We start from the raw sequence: 15,096 nt of genomic DNA, 5'->3' as shown, positions 1-15,096 counted from the left end.
CATAAATACGATTGATGGATTGACTGATTGATTCTCTGGGCCCCAGTTTCCTCAATTGTAAAATGAGGATTCAATACCTATTCTCCCTCCTACTTAGTCTGTGAGCCCGATGTGGGACAGGGACGGTGTCCAATCTGATTAACTTGTATCTACCTCAGTGTTTACAACAATAGTAAGCACTTAACAAAGACCATCAAAAAAAACTGTGAAGGGCAATTAAAAGTCAAGCAAGTATAACCACTTCTGTTGGAAAACCGCCCCAAAAGATTAGAACAGTTCAGTCTGGAAAGTTGATAAAGAACATGATTGCTAATTACAAAATCAAGAAGGAAGTGTTTACCAAAACTCCCCATACCCGGAAGAGAAGTCACCATTTGAAAGTTGAAGATGGTAGCTTCAAGATTAAAAAAAAAAAAAAAAAACATTTTTAAGACAAGTGAGGTCTTCCCTCCACTCCACCGTGGTGTGATAGCTGAACTGCCGGCCTCAAAGCTGTAGCGTTACAGAAAAGTTCCCCAAATCATGTTAACAGAACAATCCAAACCTTGCTCTAGAAATGAGGACTGCCCCTCCCCACTATTTTTCTAGATCACATCAATAAATCAATGGTATTTATTAGGCATCTACTGTGTGCAGAGCACTGTACTAAGCACTTGGGAGAATACAAAAAAGTTGTTAGACGTGTTTCTTGCCCACAAAGAGCTTACAGTTTAGAGGGACAAGCTTGTAATAGAATGGCATGTCCCAATCCCTGTAGCTTTATAGAAGGGTGCACCAAATTGTGCTATAAGTGAATGGCCTAACCACCCCTGTAGCATCATTTAAGATCCCCAAAGCACTTACGTACATATTTGTAATTTTATTTATCCCTTTGATCTTCCCCCTCCCAGCTCCAAAGCACTCATGTCCATATCTGTAATTTCAATTATTTGTAATGATGTCTGTTTCTCCCACTCTAGACTCTGAGCTTGTTGTGGGCAGGGAATGCCACTTTTGATTGTTGTACTGTGCTTTCCCAAGTGCTTAGTACAGTGCTCTGCACACAGTAAGCACTCAGTAAACATGATTGAATGAATGAGTACCTGAAACAGCATTTTAGTAATAGGACCTCCCAAAACTCCCTACAGAGCTATACACATTACAGAGTGGTTCCCTGAATCAGAGATGGTCTACACTTTCAGAGTAGAATTTGGATTGCTTTAACACCATTCCGGGCCCTCTTATAAAACACTCTAGGGGTCAGGGCAGGCCACTGTGCAATCTCAGTCTTGGAAAATCAGGGGGAAGGTACAGTCCAGGCATCTTTCTCCCTGACTTCTTTCCCTCCAGCCTCTACCCTCTCCAGTCATACTTCACCCAGCTAGCCAAACATCTCTCTAAAAAACTATTTTGTGCAGGTCCCACTACTTCTCAAAAACCTCCACTGATTGCCCATCCAACTCCACCTCATATAGAAACTCCTTACCATCGGCTTTAAAGAACTCAGCCAACTCACCCCCCCCACCTTACCTTTCCTACTACAACTGAGCCTGCGTACTTCACTCCTCTAATGCCAACCTACTCACCACATCCCAGCTCCTCTCACCATCAATCCCTCGCTCACACCCTCCTTCCTGCCTTCTCCCTTCCCCTTCTATCTGATCGACCACCACCCTCCCCATCTTCAAAGCCTGAGAAAAATCCTATCTCCTCCAGGAAGCCTTCCCTGGCTAACCTCTCATTTTCCCACCTTATTCTCTCAACCCTCTCACTTACGCACTAAGTCTGTATCTCCTAAACTCTTAGATTTTCCCTCTTTATCCACCCCCTCAACACTTGGGTACATAGCCTTACACTCCCGTAATTGTATTTTATTTTATTGGCTGTCTCCCCGACTTGACTCTGAGTTCCCTGAAGGCACTGAGTGGAAAGAGCACGGGCTTTGGAGTCAGAGGTGATGAGTTTGAATCCCGGCTCTGCCACTTGTCAGCTGTGTGACTGTGGGCAAGTCACTTCACTTCTCTAGGCCTAAATTCCCTCATCTGTAAAATGGGGATTAACTGTGAGCCTCATGTGGGACAACCTGATTACCCTGTAACTAACCCAGCACTTAGAACAGTGCTCTGCACATAGTAAGCACTTAACAAATACCAACATTATTATTATTATGTCTACCGTCTCTCATACACTCCCAAGCACTTTATGCACTCTTCTGTTCACAGTAAGCACTCAATATCACTGACTGATAAACTGAAACTTTCCTGCCATAATTCGACTTGGGGTGAGGGGGGAACTCATTAATTCATTTATTTTGTATTTATTGGGTGCTTACTGTGTGCACAGATCCTATAATAAATGCTACAGGGGCGAGGGCGGACCCTTCTGCTATCACACGATAGCAGATAGTATTTATTGGGCACAGAGCGATTGGGAGAGTCAAATGGGAGCAACACATGAACACTGCTATCTTGCTACTTACAATTTTATTTATTTATATTAAGGTCTGGTACCCTTTCTAGATGGTAAGCTCACTGTGGACAGGGAATGTGTCTGTTGTATTGTTATATTGTATTCTCCCAACTGCTTAGTACAGTGCTTGGCACCCAGGAAGCACTTAATAAATATGAATGAATGACTGACTATAATCTAATGGGGCCCCTCATTGTCTGTAATCGGTGGTTTGAGACTGGGCTTTGCTTGATTGCACCCAAAGGAATTGTCATCAGCCTAAAGATTGGAACTGAAGGACAGTTGATTCATCATAATGGAGGGCAACTGGATAATTGGCAGGAATGGTTCAACTCCCAGTCCAAGGCATAAAGCATATATGAGAAGCAGCGTGGCTTACTGGAAAGAGCTCAGGCTTGGGAGTCTGAGGACGTGGGTTCTAATCCCAACTCCACCACTTATCAGCTCTGTGACTTTGGGCAAGCCACTTAACTTCTCTGTGCTTCAGTTGCCACATCTGTAAAATGGGGATTAAGACTCTGAGCCCAGTGTGGAACAACCTGATTACCTTGTATCTACCCCAGTGCTTAGAACAGTGCTTGGCACATTGTAAGTGCTTAACAAATACCATTATTATTATTATTATTATTATATGTTTTGGGGGCTTTGTATTATGTAAAAAAGTAATCTAGCAGAAACTGGAAGGTTCAGATGAAAACATATATCCGCCAAGTTATAGCTATCTGGACATTGGGTACAGTGTCTAAAATGCATCTGTGCCCCTGAGGTGACGTTTGGGGTGGTCATAACAGGAAATTCATGTGGCTTCCCTCAACCTCTCTTTGTAACCAGCCTTCAACAAGCCAGGATAGACAGGTTCCGTTCTATTTTAGGATATTCCAAGAAAGGGGTTCTCAGCCTACCTTGGAAACTGCTGATAGCTCCACTACTGAACAGCACTCACGGTCTGGAATTTTTCCTTATGTTTAGGAGATAAATTTGCCTGGGGTTGGGGAATGAAATGGGGTTAACCTTGATTTCCAACCCTTCTTTCAATTTTTTTTGTTTTCATTCCAATTACTATTAAGGATCATGAGATAAGAAGGCAAGAGCAAAAACAGCACCAAACCCTTAAAACAACAAACAAGACAACAAAACGAAGGACAGTCTATGTGTGTACCTAGTGCGGTCAGGGCTGTGGAAACCTGCCCTGGCCTCTTAAACTAAATACAAACTTCACAGTCAGTGACATCTTCCTTGAGCACAAAAGACACCTCGTCTAGAGATACGTATAATTCAAAGCATTCAAAGGGAAGAACATCAGGTATTTTAGATCCATTTTTTTTTTTACAAATGAGGAAACTGAGGCACAAAGTTAAGTGACTTGCCCAAGGTCACACAGCAAGCAAGTGGTAGAGCTTAAATTAGAGCTTGGATTGTGGCCTAGTGGAAAAAGCATTGGTCAGGGAGACAGAGGAACCGAGTGCTAATCTCAGCTCTGCCAGTTGCCTTCTGGGTGACCTTGGGCAAGTCACTTAACTTCTCTGTGCCTCGGTTTCCTCATCTATCAATCAGAGCTATTTTTTGAGTGCTTACTCTGTGCAGGGCACTGTACTACTACTACTACTAATGTTGGTATTTGTTAAGCGCTTACTATGTGCCCAGCACTGTTCTAAGCGCTGGGGTAGACACAAGGGAATCAGATTGTCCCACGTGGGGCTCACAGTCTTAATCCCCATTTTACAGATGAGGTAACTGAGGCACAGATAATTTAAGTGACTTGCTCAAAGTCACACAGCTGACAAGTGGCAGAGCCAGGATAACTAAGTGCTTGGGAGAGTCCAAACAACAATATAACGGAAACATTTCCTGCCCACAATGACCTTAAAGTAAAGAGGGGGAGACAAACATTAATATAGAGTGAGAGAGAGGAATGATGGAGAGTGAAAGAGATGGAGACCAGTGCTTGGCACATAGTAAGCACTTAACAAATGCCATGATCATTATTATTATTATTACTGTTGTGGAGAAGAGATAAAGAGAATGAGAGACAGGGAGGCAAACAGAGAGGGGAAAAGAGAGACTGGGACAAAGATAAAGAGGAGGAGCAAGAGAGAGATAGAGAGGAAAAATGGGGTCTCTGTGCCTCTGTGCTCAGGAACACTTTGTCGTTCTCCGTGGGTCGGGAATGGGAGCACTGGGACCCCTGGAATGCCATCAGTGAAGAAGGAATCTATGCCGATGGTGGCCGTGAGGCTGGACACTGAGGGAGAGCACTGCTGGACAGCTCTGCCCTGCCCCACCAGGGCTTGGGGGCAAAGCGGAGCTGCCCGCACTTCTTTCAGCACTTATTTGAGGGAGAAACGGCATAGCCTAGCGGATAGAGCATAGGTCTGGGAGTTAGAAGGACCTGGATTCTAATCCTAACTCCGCCACTTTGCTGCGGGACCTTGGACAAGTCACTTCACTTCTCTGGGCTTCAGTTACCTCATCTGCAAAATGGGGATAAGACTGTGAGCCCCATGTGGGACAGGGCCTGTATCCATAGGCTCGTATCTAGCCCGGCACATAGTTAAGTGCCTGGCACACAGCAAGCTCTTAACGTTTACCATTTTTAAGAAAAAGGAGAAGTTTGCTTCATGAAGTCTGTAGGAGGGTCAATCTGGTGCCCTCTCAGCCGGGAGGCCTGCTTGTTCTTTGGGCTTCGATGTGTTCGCTTTCCTGCCAAGGACGAGACTGAAATAAGGACAGGCGCAAGCCCGGCACCACAGGGGGAGAGCAGAGAGAGTAGTCAGCCAGGGCGCGGGATCCGGCCAAGCGGAAACTTCCCCTTCCACCCACCACAGTGCAGACATGCCACTCACCCTCATCCCCTGCCAGTCTAGCTCCAGCTCCCTCACGAGAGAGGGGGGTCTCACCCAACCTGCCCCCGGCCCAATGGGACTGTGATGGGTTCGGGCAGCCATTTGGACGGGACCACCCAAACACACTTCATTCACAAACCGAGCCCGAGGCTCCCACGCCACAGAGCTCCTGCTCAGTGTGCCAGGAAGCGCCCTGCCAAGAGAGGAATGGGAATCGGACCTCCAGGGCTTCTTCCTGACAGTCTCTCAGTGGGGAAACCAGAGGCCCGGCCGGCCCTTTCACCAGGGAAGCCCAAAGTGCAGCCATTTGGGAATCTGCTGCCATCTTGTGTCCACGGTCACTTTCTCGCTGTTAAATCACATTCTTCTCTCAATCAGCCCAGTGGAAAAATCAACTGGTTGTGGTATTTACTAAGTACTTCCTCTGTGGCCTAATCACTGAGGGAGGGACAGAACAATCGGATCAGATGCAGTTTGTATCTCAGAGATGCAGCGTGCGTGGCTCAGTGGAAAGAGCCCGGGCTTGGGAGTCAGAGGTCATGGGTTCGTATCCTCGCTCTGCCACTTGTCAGCTGGGTGACTGAGGACAAGTCACTTCACTTCTCTGGGCCTCAGTTCCCTCGTCTGTCAAATGGGGATGAAGACTGTGAGCTTCACGTGGAACAACCTGATGACCCTGCCCAGCGCTTAGAACAGTGCTCTGCACATAGCGCTTAACAGATACCAACGTTATTACTGGAAAGAACATGGGCCTGGGAGTCAGAGGACGTGGATTCTAATCCCACTTACACCACTTGCCTGCTCCGTGACCTTGAGCAAGTCACTTAATTCTCTGGGCTTCAGTTTCCTCAGCTGTATAAACCCAGGGAGAATAAATCCTACTCCCTCCTACATTGACTGTGAGCCCCATGTGGGACAGGTATTGTGTCCAACCTGATAAACTATCTGCTCCAGCACTTAGAAGAGTGCTCAACATGTAGTAAGCACTTAATAAATACCATAAGAAAACAATGAGACACTCAATCTGAGAGGTAGAAAGAGCAGATATCGCCTCTTCATTCTGTAGATGAGGAAACTGAGACCCAGAGTGATTAAGTGACTAACCCGAGGTCACACAGCAGATCAAGATTAGACCAGGATTAAAACCCATGTTCTCTGATTCTCGGGTTTATAAGGTCTTTCTATAAGGCCGTGTTGGCTCCCAGAAAAAAAGTAAACATGGAAAGATGGAAGTGATTTTGCAGGTCACATTACTAATGTGGACCCAAAATAATACTAATAATTGTGCTTTTTGGTAAACCCTTACTATGTGCCAGGCACTACAAAAAACACTGAGATCGACACAAGACAATTATGGCAGACGCGGTACCTGCCCCACTTGAAGCTCACAGTATTAGGAAGGAGAACAGGTACTGAATCCCATTTTACAGAAGAGGAACCTGAGGCCTGGAGAAGAGAAGTAATTTACCTTAGGCCACACAACAGGAAAGTGGCAGAGTGAGGTTTAGAACTCAGGTTCACTGATTCCCAGACCCATGCTCTTTCACTAGCTACTTACGATGAGAGGGAAAACTATTTCTGCAAAAAATGGCTTGCAATACTCACCCGTCTCCACAGTATTTGAGTAAATATTCTCACACTCAACCATTCTCATGTATGGTTCCTCTGTCTTTTCTAGTTCTCCAACTTCTGAGAACTGGATGGGGGATAGGAGAAAGAGTAGACAGACGAACCATACAGTCACTCTGCTAGGGAAAGATGGTTCTCCCTCTGGTAAATTTTCCAAGGGATTTCCCAGTGCTCTAAGCCTCCTCAGAGCTGTGCTTCTGCTTCTCATTTTGGGAGTTGTATTATTTTCCTTCCTGAATTTCCTCCTTGACTCCAATTGCATTTTTTAAGCTAAATGTATTTTCTTTCTCCTCGGCTCTTAATATTTGCATGAAATTGATTTGTAAAGTAATTTCATATAGTAATTTTGAATGTCACTTTTCTATGGCATGGAAGAGAAGATTGGAATATTTAGTTTTAAAACAAAAAGAGAGCCCAAGCCACAGTGCTGGCTACCTTCATGCCACTGGGGCCTCAGGAGCTGTCTGAAGATATCCACTGCCCACTGTCCACACTACCATCCCCTGCTCCCTCCACCTACTAACTCCCAAAGGAGGGAAGCCTTCAACAAACTTTTTTGCTTTATGGTATTAGGCAGTGTTTTAAGAGCTGGGGTAGATACAAGGTAATCAGGCTGGGGCTCATAGTCTTCATCCTCATTATACAGATGAGGTAACTGAGGCACATAGAAATGAAGTGGCTTGTCCAAGGTCACATAGCAGACATGTGGTAGAGTCAGAATTAGAACCCAGGTCCTTTGGGAAGCAGCGTGGCTCAGTGGAAAGAGCCTGGGCTTGGGAGTCAGAAGTCATGGGTTCAAATCCCGGCTCTGCCACTTGTCAGCTGTGACTGTGGGCAAGTCACTTCACTTCTCTGTGCCTCAGTTACCTCATCTGTAAAATGGGGGTTAACTGTGAGCCTCATGTGGGACAACCTGATTACCCTGTATCTACCCCAGCACTTAGAACAGTGCTCTGCACATAGTAAGCGCTTAACAAATACCAACATTATTATTCTGACTCCCAGGCCTGTGCTCTATCCAATAGACCAGGCTGCGGCAGAAATGCGGAACCAAAAAATTTTACAAGTCTCTTGCTCTGTAATCAATCTATCAATCAATTTTATTTATTGAGCACTATGTGCAGGGCACTGTACTAAGCACTTGGGAGAGTACAATATAACAAAATTGATAGACATGTTACCTAACACCTTTCTCTAAATAATTTGGATTAAAGGCTCTTGGAAACTCTAAAAGGATGTGTCCTCCCCTTTAAACTGTGTGCTCCATGTGGGTCAAGGACTGAGTCCAAATCTGATCATCTTCCACCAAACCCAGTTCTTTAAACATTGCTTGACCCATAATAAGCATTGAATAAATAGCATTATTAATATCACTGTTATTACTGACCTGTCCATTCATTTTCTAAGTACAGTATACATTTTTCACCCCCTGAAAAAATCAGAAAAACATTTGGAAATGAGGTGAAGATTTGGCAGATTTTACTCTCAGCAGACTTTTCCGGCTTTACAGTTAATACCTGATGGATCCACTGTTAGAATTCACTGACCGGTCTGTCTACTTGTCGCTTCTTTATTCTGCTTTTCCCAAACACCTAGTACAATACACTCCACCAAATGGGCCCTCAATAAATGCTGTTAACACTACTCTCACCACAAAGTAGTTTCTTCCTGGAATTCCCTCCCCCTTCATATCTGATAGACCACTGTCCCTATCTTCCAAGTTCTATTAAAATCAGACCTCCTCCAGGAAGTCTTCCCTGACTGAACCGCTCATCTCCCTACCCTAGTCTCCCTCCTTTCTGCCTATGCACTTGGGATGTATTCCCTAAGCACTTTGATATTCATCCAACTCCAACCCCATAGCATTTATGTATATGTCCTTATATGGGGTTGCTTCCTTTACCTACTATAATTATAATAGAATATAGTTATAACTATAACTGATCTAGTTATAATTCAAATTATAACTCGATTATAATTTATCTTATTTTATGCCTCCTCCCACTAGATTATAAACCCACCGAGGTCAAGGATCATATCTATCAACCCTAGGGTACTCTCGCACGTGTTTAGTTCTCGCATGAGAAGCAGCGTGGCTCAGGGAAAAAAGCACGGGCTTTGGAGTTAGAGGTCATGAGTTTGAATCCCAGCTCTGCCACTTGTCAGCTGTGTGACTGTGGGCAAGTCACTTCACTTCTCTGGGCCTCAGTTACCTCATCTGTAAAATGGGGATGAAGACTGTGAGCCCCACGTGGGACAACCCGATTCCCCTGTGTCTACCCCAGCGCTTAGAACGGTGCTCTGCACATAGTAAGCGCTTAACAAATACCAACATTATTATTTAGTACAATACAGTAACGAGAAGCAGTGTGCCTTAGCAGAAAGAGCCCGGGCTTGGGAGTCAGAGGTGGTGGGTTCTAATCCCAGCTCCACTGCTCGTCACCTGTGCTCCACTGCTTGTCAGCTGTGTGACTTTGGGCAAGTCACTTAACTTCTCTGTGCCTCAGTTACCTCATCTGCCTCATCTGTAAAATGGGGATAAAGACTGTGAGCCCCATGGGGACAACCTGATGACCTTAGCACATAGTTGGCATATAGTAAGCGCTTAACAAATACCAGCATTATTATTATTATTATTCTGCAACAGTAAGTGTTCAATAAATAGCGATTGCTTGATTGACCCACTTTTTTGCATTAGAGAATATCAGTGGATACCTGACTTCTAAAGGAACAAAGCCATAAATCATCTTAAGCAAAATGGGTCACCATTCGCTCAAATATTTTATTGAATGAGAAGGGAAAGAAATATATTTCTGCAGGAATATTTGAATCCCTAACAGAGGCCTGTTAATTCCTTGTTTCCACTGACATCTGGTGGCTGAAAATAGGAAAACTCTACCTGGAATCAAAATAGCGAACACATTTCACTCTCTGTTTTCTATGGCCCTTCTTCAAAATAATGAAGAGATCCCTCCTCAGTCATTTTGCCTCCTCAATCATTTTCACTAACAAAACATCAGTGGTATTTATCGAACGCTGACTGTGTGCAGAGCACTGTATTGAACGCTTAGGAGAATATAACAGAGTTGATAAACACATTCCCTGTCCATAATGAGCTCAAAGTCTACGAATACTAATAATGTTGGTATTTGTTAAGCGCTTACAATGTGCAGAGAGCACTGTTCTAAGCACTGGGGTAGATACAGGGTCATCAGGTTGTCCCACGTGAGGCTCACAGTCTTAATCCCCATTTTCCAGATAAGGTAACTGAGGCCCAGAGAAGTGAAGTGACTTGCCCACAGTCACACAGCTGACAAGTGGAAGAGTCGGGATTTGAAACCATGACCTCTGAGTCCCAAGCCCGGGCTCTTTCCACTGAGCCACGCTACAAATGAGACAATTCAGTATGCGTGAGGAGAAAGGTGTTATGGAAATGCACCGGTAAAATTTACTCAGGTTGCTATTCCATGTCCAGATCTATTTCCTTGATGTGAAATGCGATTGGAAAGTAATGTCATTTATTGAGCACTTTCTGGGTGCAGAGCTCTGAACTGGGCATCAAATGCAGACAAAGGACTATATTGAGCACCTGCAGTGCAATGTCCCAGATGCTTGGAAGAGAACAATAAAGATAAAAGCCATAGTAGGTTAAGCTCTGCCTTTTTCAAATATCTCTCCCCAAAACAATCTTTCTCAATTAATCTGCTACTGCAGAGCCCTTGGGGACTCTAAAAAACCAAGGCTGTTCCATCAATTCACCAGAGATATTTCAATTTTGCTTTTTAACTTGCATGCAATTGCAAAATTGCTGGGACACTGTCTTCTTTCATCTTTTGTACAGGGAGCTAAGGACTCCTAGCAGCAAGAAGGGAAAAGGATGATTAATGGCGGCACAGGAATATTTTGCGGTATAGGAATATTTTTTTTCTAAGATGACGGTGAAGACTACGTACTTCACATAAGGACAAAGCTGTACATTAGAGCAGGAGAGAGTTATGAGGAAGATGTAATTGCCCCTAAGAGGCTGAAAACAAGGGCGAAAGTGCTCTGCCACTGGTCTGCTGTGTGACCTTGGGCAAATCACTTAACTTCTCTGTGCCTCAGCTATTTCATCTGTAAATTGGGGATTCTGACTGTGAGCCCCATGTGGGACATGAACTGTGTCTGACCTGATTATCATTATGATTATGATATTTGTTAAATGCTTCCTATGTGCCAAGCACTGTACTAAGCACTGGAGTGGATACAAGATAATTAGGACCTGCAGGGGGCTCACAATCTAAGTAGGAGGGAGAACAGGCATTGAATCCCCATTTTGCGGATGAGGAAACTGAGGCAGAGAGAATCAATCAATCCATCAGTGATATTTACTGTTTACTATGTGCAGGGCACTATTCTAAGCACTGGGGAGAAAACATTACTACAGAAGACAAGTGACTGGCCCAAGGTCACACAACAGGCTTGTGGCAGAGCCAAGGATTCAACTCAGGTCCTCTGACTCTTAGGCCCGTGCCCTTTCCACTAGTCCACGTTGCTCTAAAAACACAATGTATTCAATCATGAATGGGGTAGCCTGAAGGACAATAATACTTAAGGCACTCCAGTCACCAGAGATAGAGATATCCACTAGTGCTTAAAGCAAAAGGGAGAGGTCTATCTCAGTGCTTAGTACAGTGCCTGGCACATAGTAAGCACTTAAATACCATTAAAAAATTGGGTCTAAGGAAGCATGGCCTAATGGATAGGGCATAAGGCCTGGGCATCTCAAGGACCTGGGTTCTAATCCCAGCTCCGCCACTTGTCTGTCATGTGACCTTGGGAAAGTCACTTCACTTTACTGGGCCTCAGTTGCCTCATCTGTAGAATGGGCATTAATGTCCATGTGGGACAGGGACTGTGTTCAACCCAATTACCTTGCATCTTAGTACAGTGCTCAGTACAGTGCCTGGCACTTAGTAAACACATAACAAATACTACAATTATTAATTTAACTTAGATCCCCAGCTCACCCTGCGGCCTGGTGAGGGCAGGGGGAGTTACACTCCCTGGCTGGATGCCTCATCTTGCCAGTCGGAAGCCCAGGCAGACCTCTTCCCTGTCTCCATCCTGGACCCCCTGCCCTCGTGCCCTGAACAGAGCCCCGTGGGCTCACTGGGGAAGGAGACAGTGCTGCTGGTGGCCAACAAGCTACCTTCATTCATTCATTCAATCGTATTTATTGAGCACTTACTGTGTGCAGAACACTGTACTAAGCACTTGGGAGAGTGCAAATATGAACAATAAACAGACACATTCCCTGCTGAGATGCTGCAGATCAAGGCTCGAGTTGCGGCCTCGGGCATGGGCTGGCACTCCATCGGGACCCGGTCCCAGCCTAGGCACACACTGATGAGGGGCAACGAGCCCCACCCCCTGCCGCAGCACGGAGTCCCCCTGCCAGCCGGCTCCGCTCAGCCCAGAAAGAAATGAAAAAAGCCTCCATTTTAAATAATCAAAACTGGAACAGGTGCATGGATGCTTATTGTTTAACCAGGGCCCTCTCCTGGACTGTAAAAGTTAGCTAGAAAAGAGAGTTTCTACCCCAGAGAATAAAACAGAGTACTATAGAACACAGTCCCAGCTGGCTGGAGGTACCACTACAAACTTGTTTCCCCTAGGACTTCATTAGCCCTATAAAAGGCTCTCTAGATTGTCTCTTTTCTGTGGAGATTAATTATTATCATTATGAGTGGTAATAACTCAGTATTATCATCATTAGTGGTCAAACACTGTACTTTGTGCTGGGGTAGCTACAGTATAAATACATTACGCATAGTCCCTGTCCCACATAAAGCTCACACTTTAAGGGGAAGGAAGAACAGGTATCAGTCAATCGTCTTTACTGAGTACTTACTGCATGCAGAGCACTGTACTAAGCGACTGGGAGAGTGCAGTATTACGGAGTTGGCAAAAACGAGCATAAAGTCTAGGTGTTATGCTCTTATGTTTACAAATTGAGGCACAGAGGGGTAAGTGAATTTGCCAAGGTCACACAGCAGACAAATGGCAGAACCAGGAATAGAGCCCAGGTTTCCCGACTCCCAGACCTATGCTCTTTCCTTTAGACGAAGAATCTCCACTTAAGAATCAAGGAACCTACTACTGCAAAGGTTCACTCAAAGATCGGTGCATTATCAATCAATCAGTGGTGTCTGTAATGTAGGCTTACTGTGTGCAGAGTACCGTACTAAGCACCTGAATTCCCATTATGATGGTAATTGAGAAATAGGTGCCTGGAAAGCGTTATGGGATACATAATTCCTCTCATGGGTCTGTTGCCTCTCTCCAAATCTGGGCAGTCCTTTCAGGAGCACCTAGTGGTGCAATAGATTTGGCAAATCAATCAGCTAGTCTAGTGGTCAGGCCAACTGAAGAGGTTCAAGCAGTATGCTTCAGTAAGTTACTTAGAATAATTATTTTTAACCAATTTAACCAACCAATCCTGATATTAACTTTGACTCCTCTCTCTCATTCTACCCACATATTCAAGCCATCCATCACTAAATCCTGTCAGTTCTACCGTCGCAACATCGCATTCCTCTTCATCCAAACAGCTATCACATCAATGAAAGCACTTACCCCATCTGGCTTTGCCCTATTCCACTTTGATTATTGTAACAGCCTCCTTGCTGACCTCCCCGCCTCCTGTCTCTCCCCACTCCAGTCCATTCTCCATTCTGCTGCCTGAATCATTTCTATTCAAAAACATTCAGACCATGTTTTCCCACTCCTCAAGAACCTCCAGCGGTTGCCCATCCACCTCCACCTCAAACAAAAACTCCTCACTTTAAAGCATTTAATCACCTTGCCCCCTCCTACCTCTCCTTACTACTCTCTTACCTCTCCTTACTACTCTCCTACTACAACCCAGCCCTCCCACTTTGTTCCTCTAATGCCAACCTTCTCACTGTACCTCCATCTTGTCTGTCTCACCTCCGACCCCTCGCCCACATCCTACCTCTGACCTGGAATGCCTTCCCTCCTCATATCAGACAGATAATTGCCCTCTCCCACTGCAAAGCCTTATTGAAGGCACATCTCCTTCAAAAAGCCTTCCCTGACTAAGCCCTCCTCTCCTCTTCTCTCACTCCCTTCTGTTCATTCTTACTTGCTCCTTCATTCAACCCCCTTCCCAGCCCTATAGCACATTTGTATGTTTCTGTTTACATCAGCAATTGATTTATCTATCTATTTATATTAATGTCTGTCTCCCCCTCTAGACTGTGAGCTCATTGTGGGCAGGGAATGTGTTTGTTACTATAGTGTACTCTCCCAAGTGCCTAGTTCAGGGCTTTGCACACAGTTAGTGCTCAATAAATATAATTCAATTAAATTGAATTTTGGACAATTTGTTAAATGAAACAAATAAGTAAAATACCCAACAGCAGCCTTTGAGCTCAAAGTCCCTATCACAGTACTTGAATTTTTCAGAAATGCAGTAATGCATACTTATGAATATGCATTAACAAGCTATTTTTGACAATGTATCATCTTAAAACCACAACACAGAAAATGCATATCGCCAAGATGATAAGGAGCGAAATACACCTCCAGGTCTTTGAACCCCAGATCCTAATTTTTAATGTCTTGACAACTCATTTGACCAAGGAAACCAAACTGTTTCGACGCTTTGTTTGTTTTTCAAAACCAAAGCAGAGCAGGCAGAGTTTAGTGATTCTGAAATGAGCTCATCATTCTTCCTCTGAGCTATAAGTGAAGCTTTGCAGGAAAATATCCAGCTGCACATCCTGAAGATGATTCCACTTGGCTGGACTTAGAGAGCGAAAGCCTGGCCTGGAGATCTTAATCCTCCTTCCTGACTTTTTGGGTCCCCCAAGGGCCACATTCAACTCCCTCAGGGCCCAGTCAGTAGTGCTACAGCATCAGTTCATAAGCTTGGCTATTCCCGTTTGATTGACCAAGCCAGGTGACAAAACACGCTGAAGTCTGAGGGGAGAGGTCAGCCCCCTCGGAGGCCCATCCCCTTCGTGAAAACCCCAGGGGTGTGTCTAGAGAGAGACCCCAGAATCCTGACTCTGAGAGTGGTGTCTTTAGTGATCTGCAGTGATTGCCCCACTCACCATCTTCGGGTCCAAAAGAGAAAAAGCTGTTAACGATGCCTCGGAAGAATTGGACA

Source organism: Ornithorhynchus anatinus, chromosome 3 (assembly GCF_004115215.2).
Source record: "Ornithorhynchus anatinus isolate Pmale09 chromosome 3, mOrnAna1.pri.v4, whole genome shotgun sequence".
Classification (NCBI taxonomy): Eukaryota; Metazoa; Chordata; class Mammalia; order Monotremata; family Ornithorhynchidae; genus Ornithorhynchus; species Ornithorhynchus anatinus.
Note: the sequence above shows the minus strand (reverse complement) of the source record.